General features: G+C 38.7%; 1 protein-coding gene across 5 annotated transcripts in view; it reads right to left on the minus strand.

The window, feature by feature from the left end:
- Nucleotides 1-8,033, minus strand: part of dpp6b (dipeptidyl-peptidase 6b) — a 697,001-nt gene that overhangs the window by 625,042 nt on the left and 63,926 nt on the right. The window lies entirely within an intron of this gene.

Genomic DNA, 8,033 nt, shown 5'->3' on the forward strand with positions numbered 1-8,033 from the left:
GGAGTTGTATGAGTTTGCTTTTTTGAAAAAAATATATAACAATTATATTATTGTTTTATTACTAAGATATTATGATATAACAAGTGTGGTTTAGTTTTATGATCACCTGCACAGTTAGACAATGTAGCTACATGACCTTTCTTACGTGCCTAAGTCAATGTTGCTGTGCAAGTTCCCGCCTTTTTTAGAGAAGCGGCTTTTTCAGCTCGGCTCACTAAAAGGGGCTGGCTCTTTCGGCAACCAAATGGCTCTTCATATGGTTTTTCTTTCATCTTTATATTACTAATATGTAACACTATGCACGAAATGACCTCAAAGACAACGACAAGATTTGAAAAAGTAACATAAGACAAAATAAAAGAAAAAATGGGAACATAAATGCAGGGAAAAAGGAAAACAAGCAAGAAAAAAGAAGTAAAAATCTGAGAAAAATTAGAAAAAATAAATGAAAGAAAAAGGAAACTATAGGACAAAAGAAAACAATTAAAACACTGGAAAAAATGAAACTATAGAAGAAAAGAAAGATGGGTACAAAATAAAGAAGAAGATAATAGCAGGAACAAGGTCATACATAGGATTAGAGTTGCTCACTCCAAGCAATACTCACAGACTTTTTGTGATTGCTCAGACCCATGGAAACTTAGTGGGAAAATTGCCTGTGACCCACTGAAAAAAGGATGCAAAAGTTGGTCACGACCTACAGTTGAGAAACTCTGCTCTAGACCACATCATTACTGTGCAGTGCAACGAAAAACTTTTGCTACATAGTACAAAGAAGAATGTGAACTATTGAGACTTTGTGAAAATTCTAAGTGACCAAACCGCACCATTTTTCTTCTCATTTTTTGCCAAGCCTTTCACAAGGTTATTAGTTTTTATAGGAACCCACAACAGCAAGATGGTTGACAATCATACTACCTACCACTAGTTGCCTCATGATCTGTATAATAAATATAAACTTCTGAACCTCCGAGTATTTATAAAAAAATGCATATTTTGTGAATTTCTCCTTTATTTTTAAGATCATTATTGTTTTTTTTTGTTAAATAAAAAGTTTTCTTACCACTAAGTGTTGTTAAATAATGCACAATGCCCCTTTAAGAATTAAAGAAAGGCTTTTTTGGTTTTTGGTTTTACACTTTCTGGTATATCTTAATTAAGGTAAAATATTACAGGCTGCTTGGACCAGTGGAGATTTTTGAAAGAATGTTTTTTGTGTTTATGGTTTGCGTATGCTTTCGGCAAGTGACTTTTTTTTTATATCACTGGCTGTTATTGTAAGGCAAACAATGGGGAGCATCTTTTAACTGTTTGCCAAGCCAGGCAACCGTTACTAAGGGAGGCCGGCTGACCTAAAGGTCAGGGAGTTGTACATTTATGTTCTGATACGCGATCACTGTCACTGTAATATATTCCTGTTTCCTCCTATCATGACTTTCCACTCCTCGTGTCACAACAATTTATGTATCCCTCTCCCATAAATTTGTCACACGTCCGTTTCAATCTCCGGACTCCATCTGAGGTTTTAAACGAGCTGTCGCCACGGATCACTTCACTGTTGGCGTCGGGTACATTACTGAACAAACCCAGACAACAATCAATGCATACAAACAGAAGACAAACCAAAATAATGCTTCCAGGTATCACCCACGCTCTGTTCAGGAGCGAACTTGCTCTTTGCCGCTTCCCAGATTACAGTAAAAGCTGGCGACTGGACCAGGATGTAATATTTGCATCTTATCTGTCGTACAAAGAGATTGACAACTAATTTACAGGTTTTTGTTCAGGAACAGTAACATGTTTACATTTTTTATTACGGCCCGTTGCTCTCTGTAAGGTGAACTTTTTTCATGTTATTATGTAAATTTGCCACAGTAGAGAACCACTTTTTAGGTGGCTTGGGCACGTCATTTAAACTCTCAGCCACAGACTACTATGCAGAATCTTTTGTGGTCAGTTACACCTTGGCCAAGGTAGTGCTGGTCGGCAAAGGAAGCGGTTGAAAGATCAAATGAAGAACCTTCTTAAGAGATGCCAGATGAACCCCTTTTCATTGGAGGAACTTGCTTCCTGCTGAAATAGCTGCCGCCCTTACTGCTCACAGGAAGTGCAATGTATGGAGGAACCGTGCACGCAACACTGTGCAGCAAAGAGGCATCCTTTGTTTTCCCCCGAGCATATCCTTCACATGCCTCGTCTGTAACCGGACCTGTGGATCCAGGATTGAACTCTTCAAACACCAGCAGACTCACAAAGGAGATGGTCATTATCGTGCCGATGGACCACCAAGTGGAGAAGAGGAGAGGATGGTTGAAGGACAATAGAATAAATCCGACCCAAGTACTTACTTGATATCGATAATATCGATATTTGCATCAGACCGCCCAACCCTAGTGAGTAGCATCCTCCATTATACGGCAGGAATAGTAACCGCTTTCAAAAAAACATTGTTAGCGCCGATGCTCGATCTGTTCCGTCACATAGCTCGGAGAATACATACGATCCACGATCTTGTTAGCACAGGTTGTCAGCCTATTTGCACTGCTCACAAACACACACACATAACATTCAGAAAACACACATACACACACAAACACACACACAGGAATCTCAGCCGGGCGAATTTCCTCAGAAGTCATGCACAGCCGCCGGCTTTTCAAACCAATCGTCTAGAGCGATACCATCGAGAGACCCGGCAACAACTGGGACGCAGGATGGAAATAATTCCCTTGTTAGTCCAATGCACAATGGGCATTATCTGCCCCCTTCCTTTTTTTAACACAGGATACAGTTAATTCAATTTATGTCGTTTGTTTTAGAAGAAGTTGAAAATCCACACTGTAACTCAATACAGCGTGATTGCATTTGCAAAACAAAGAACAGATTTAACATCTGGACTTGTATAGAGCTAATAAATATTGAATCATTAAACAGGCCTGTTGCGAAAAGATAAGGCTGTGTACGGCCCTGAGGACGATGACTTTTAATAAATGAGGATGAAGAAAAAAACCTCATGACAGTGTTTGACAATTTATTTGTAGACGAGTAAACTAATCATGAGGGGAAATTAAGCAGCATACACTCGCATAGTCATTATTTCTCACTTGTTTTTTATTATTATGCCAAATTTGAAACAGCTTATTTTAACTTAAAAACAATGATTATTATATTTTAATATTTAACTGGCTAATCAGTGTTTAGGTTAGTAGATACAAAAAACAAAGAGCCGGGACAATTAATTTTGAGCTTGCAAGGAGAACAGGACACACATTCCTACTTGTTCTAAATTCTCTAGGTTATAAAAGCATCTCGCCCTAAAGAGTGTAAATAAATATAAAAAACAGCAACATAATTGGTCAACAGTGACAACAATGTAAACGGTTCATAATACAGTAGTCATTAGTAAGTCGTAAAAGAACAAAGAACCCTGGCGGCTTAAGCATTCTCTTTTGCACGTGTCCATAGTAAAAGTAGAACATACTCTTTACTGTAAGAAGGCAGAATAAAAACATGAAATAATTTACTCATCACTAACGTTGTCAGTAAATAAGAAGTATTTGATAATTTTATTTAATATCAAGTGATTAAGGCTGCATGGATTTGGTTATTTTAAGTTTCAAAATGTTGAATTTAAAGTATCTCTTTGTTAACTTTTGCGCTACATGCTAACTTGGCCAGTTTTATTCAAATTCTGCAACAGTGTTTAATAATGTGCAATTTTCCCCGCAAATAAAAACAGTAAACACATCAATACATAAAAGAATCCTTTTAAAAACGACTATACATAAAACCATGTCCACAAAACCAAGTTGTCTGCTGTAGTCTCCAGTCTGTGAAAGACAGCACTGAGTATTGTGGCACAGTAGAAAAAAAATGATCACATATGGAGAAGCTTGCCTGCCAAAACAGAATGATACAATCACTTCGACAATACTCAAGGTTGCATATACTAAATTATGTGTAATTGCACGTCCACTACAGAAAGTAGCAGCGATGCTCTCATTTCTGGAGTGTGTGGATGGTTTATTTGCTATAGAGGTAAGATTATGACTAAGAAATCCAGTCCTAATTTGGTTCCGAATTAAAGGCTGAATCAAATTAACTTAATTTGAGGGGCCGAGCCTGAAGCCAACTCGACTTTTTATATTTTATTTGTGAGCACTTGGGAGGAGGTGGAGGGGATATTATCAAGCACGTGCTGCATTGCACATGGGGGAAGGAATCCATTGCATGAATGCTCTTTCAAAAAGAAACAAAGAATAATGATGGGTGGATAACTATAAAAAAAAAAAATAAGAAAGTAATGGAGAGAAAAAAATCGGCCCGGCCAAACCCCAACGTAATGATTGACATTTTTGGCTCGACCCAGCCCGAATTTCGGGCCGGGCCCAGGCTTAGGATCTTACCTCTAATTTGTCTGGGCATCGAGCAAGTTTGCGTCAGAAAGAAATATAATTACAAACACTAGCTTGGTCCAGGCTGACAAGGATGTATCATTTACATCTGTGATAAAGTAATCATGCAAAACAAAAGCATTTGTATTGGCATAAGAATGAACAATAAGGAATCAAAATAACACAATAAAGATGGTCTAAGTGAAAAAAAATATAACTACAAAAAGTGAAGGTTACAGTGAAATAGATGACACAATTAAAGTTACAACAAAGCAGCAAGGACATTAAAATGAGGAAGATTAAATTATAATTTTCACATGCAGTCTTCTCCCATCAATTTGATTGATATGTATCACTCGTTCATGAGCAGATGACAATGCATTAGCGGCACAAAGAATTTGGGTTTTGTTACCTTGGTAACGAGGCCAGTTTAATAACAACATTATTTACATGTGATTGTGATGCACTAGGGCAGCACGGCGGCACAGTGGTTAGGGCGTGTGAGGCACAGTTCTGAGGTCATGGGTTCAATTCCAGCTAGCAACTTTCCTGTGCGGAGTTTGCATGTTCTCCCCGTGCTTGCGTGGGTTTCCTCCGGGCACTCCGGTTTCATCCCACATTCCATAAAACATGCATGTCAGGTTAATGGGCCGGTCAAAATTGTCCCTGTGTGCCCTGCGACTGGCTAGCAACCAGTTCAGGGTGTCCCCAGCCCACTGCGTGAAGATGGCTGGGATGGGCTCCAGCACCCCCGCGACCCTACTGAGGATAAGCGGTGCAGATAATGGATCTATGTGATGCACTAATGAGAACATTGCATTGTCCATTGTCATTAATGAGCAAGATCAGAGTTGTTTCTTTAATGAAAAAAAAACATTCACTAAAGCTTTTTCTTTCTTTCTTTTTCAAATATTTAGAAATTTCCAACTGCCTGTTTGGTCTTTGAACACACGCGAGTCATGTGAAAATTGCCAGTGGGTGTTGAGTTATAGTGAACAACCTCCTACTTACCGAATCAGTTCTACCAAAATCATTTTAACTTCATAAGAAATGGCGTCATCATGAAATCAAAGGTGATATGTTATTGGTCAATGCTTAGGGTTTATTTTGAAAGCGCTTCAAATTACAAAATATTTCTCTTTTAACAGGACAGTGTGTATTATTTACCGCATCAAACAAAAACCATATTGATTTAAATAATTAGCTACAAAGCACAAATTATCATATGAAATGCATGTTTTAAATGCTCGTAAGTGAAGAATTTTGAATTGTATTTGACCGAAGATGAGGCTCACCTAAAAGAAACTGACATCACTGTCCTCCATCTTGCTGCTATATTCCCCAAAAAAGTCATCCATCCATCCATCCATCCATCCATCCATCCATCCATTATCTTCACCCCTTATCCTCAGTAGGGTCGCGGGGGTGCCGAAGCCCATCCCAGCTATCTCCGAGCAGTGGGCAGGGGACACCCCAAACCGGTTGCTAGCCAGTCGCAGGGCACACAGCGACAGACAATTCGTTCGCTCATTCACACCTACGGATAATTTGTACCGCCCAATTAACCTGACGTGCATGTTTTTTTGAAACCGGAGTACCCAGAGGATACCCACGCAAGCACAGAGAGAACATGCAAACTCCACACAGGAGAGTTCGATCTCATGACCTCAGAACTGTGCCGCACACGCGCTAACCACTGCGCGCTGTGCTGCCCCCCAAAAAAGCCAAAAAATCTAAATCCTAGGGAAAACAATGAGAAGTAAAACGGTGCGGTTTGCACACTTTAAATCACCGTTATTCATCTTCTTCCTTGTTCTTTCAAGGGTACCACCCAAAAAACAAAACCTTGTGAATGGCTTGGCAAAAAATGAGAAGAAATATGGTGCTGTTTGGTCACTTGGAGTCTCCATAGTTTGTATCTGTCCTTCATCTTTTTAGCACTCGTTTTCAGTTGCACTACACAGTGGAGCGACATCTCGTGGTCAAATAATACACACTGTCTCTTTAAAACAGTGGTTCTTATATAGGTACAGAACCCCACCAATCTCCAGGGTTGGGTAGGGTTACTTTAACTTGATTCATTTCAATTACTTTTGGATTACTCCAATACCAAATATGTTAATAAAAGACAAAATAAACTAAATATGAATAAAATTATGACTCACAACACGTGGTAAGCTTTCTCTCCTGGCTTTAATCTCCGGCAAAACTAACATAAAATGTGACAGAAACAAAATGAAAATAAAACCAAAACAGCTTGCCAACATCGTTTTTGCCGTTCCATGTATTCCGTTACTCCCCAAGCCTGCACAAAATTTTGTAATTTTATTCATATTTAGTTTCTTTTGTCTTTTATTAGGATATTTGGTATTGGAGTAATCCAAAAGTAATTGAAAGTAATCAAGTTAAAGTAACCCTACCCAACCCTGCCAATGTCATATCAGCATTCGCCGAACCATACTTTAGTTTCTTAGTCGCAATGCCTCAAAAAGGCTGGTAATAAATATGAGAATTAAAAAGATGCGTTGAGGTCACTTTGAGTCTCCTTAGTTTTTATTTTTCCTTGTGCTTTTAGCACTTTTATTAGTTGCACCGCATAATACAATGACATCTAGTGCTCGAATTATTGACGCTTCTTAAATTAGCTCCAACATTTTCCCTTCCACACTCGCTTGTGCTATTGCTTTAGATTGTTTGTTTTGCCGTTTTTCTCTGGATTTGATCTCAGAAAGTGTTAAAATATTTAGCGAGATTCAAACAATGCGGAAATGTCGAAATGGATTAACAGATGATGATGTTGTGATTGTATTTATTGATGTGTGTGTCTGTTGATTCAAAAAAAAAAAATCAGTTATTTTGGGGACGAGTCTCTTTTAAGCTGTTAGGCTTCAAATTATCCCATTTTCTGAGGTGATTTGTTGATTTTGTGGTGTGGTTTTTGTTATAACGTAATTGAAAAGAAAAAAAAACGATTAAAAAAACAATACTCATTATTAATAGTGTCTCGTCAAGGTTTTGGAAAGCACTCGGAAGAGTCAAAGTGAACAAGCGATTTCCATACAGGAAGTTGGGAGCTGGGCTATGATTTCAACCTTACATCCTTGGTGGATTCACTAAGAACTCATTTAATAAGCAATGAAAAAAAGATCAACTGTTTTTAATGGTCTTACAAAAAAATACAAGCTGACAAAGGTGAGACTTCAACTCAAACGCTGGAGAACAGCTGCATGCTCACGCCCCCTGGTGCCCACTCGTGGACTGCCATCTTTCATCAGTTTTTTCCATTCTAAAATGCAACTGCACACTGGGAGAAACGAGATTTAAGGAGCACGCCTGCCAACACTACTGCTTTACAAGTTATACTAGCACTTTCGATGAGAGGCCGTTTGAGAGCTGACCAAAGTAACAAAAAAACATAGTGGTGAAATGAAATGACACAGGATGATGACAGGAGAACTCAAAGTTACCCGACAGTTTTCTGTCCTTTTAAATGTTTTGAACTAGGCAGAGGTGTGTCCAATTATCACACACCTAGGCCCAGTTAAAAAAACGGTTAGAGCCCTCTGTTGGTGGGAGGTATGCCAGACCCTAACACTCCATAAATCAGAGAGTGCGTGTGTCTTGATTAAAGTACAGGAA

Source organism: Urocampus carinirostris, chromosome 1 (genome assembly GCF_059441175.1).
Source record: "Urocampus carinirostris isolate Australia breed hairy pipefish chromosome 1, RoL_Ucar_1.0, whole genome shotgun sequence".
NCBI lineage: Eukaryota > Metazoa > Chordata > Actinopteri > Syngnathiformes > Syngnathidae > Urocampus > Urocampus carinirostris.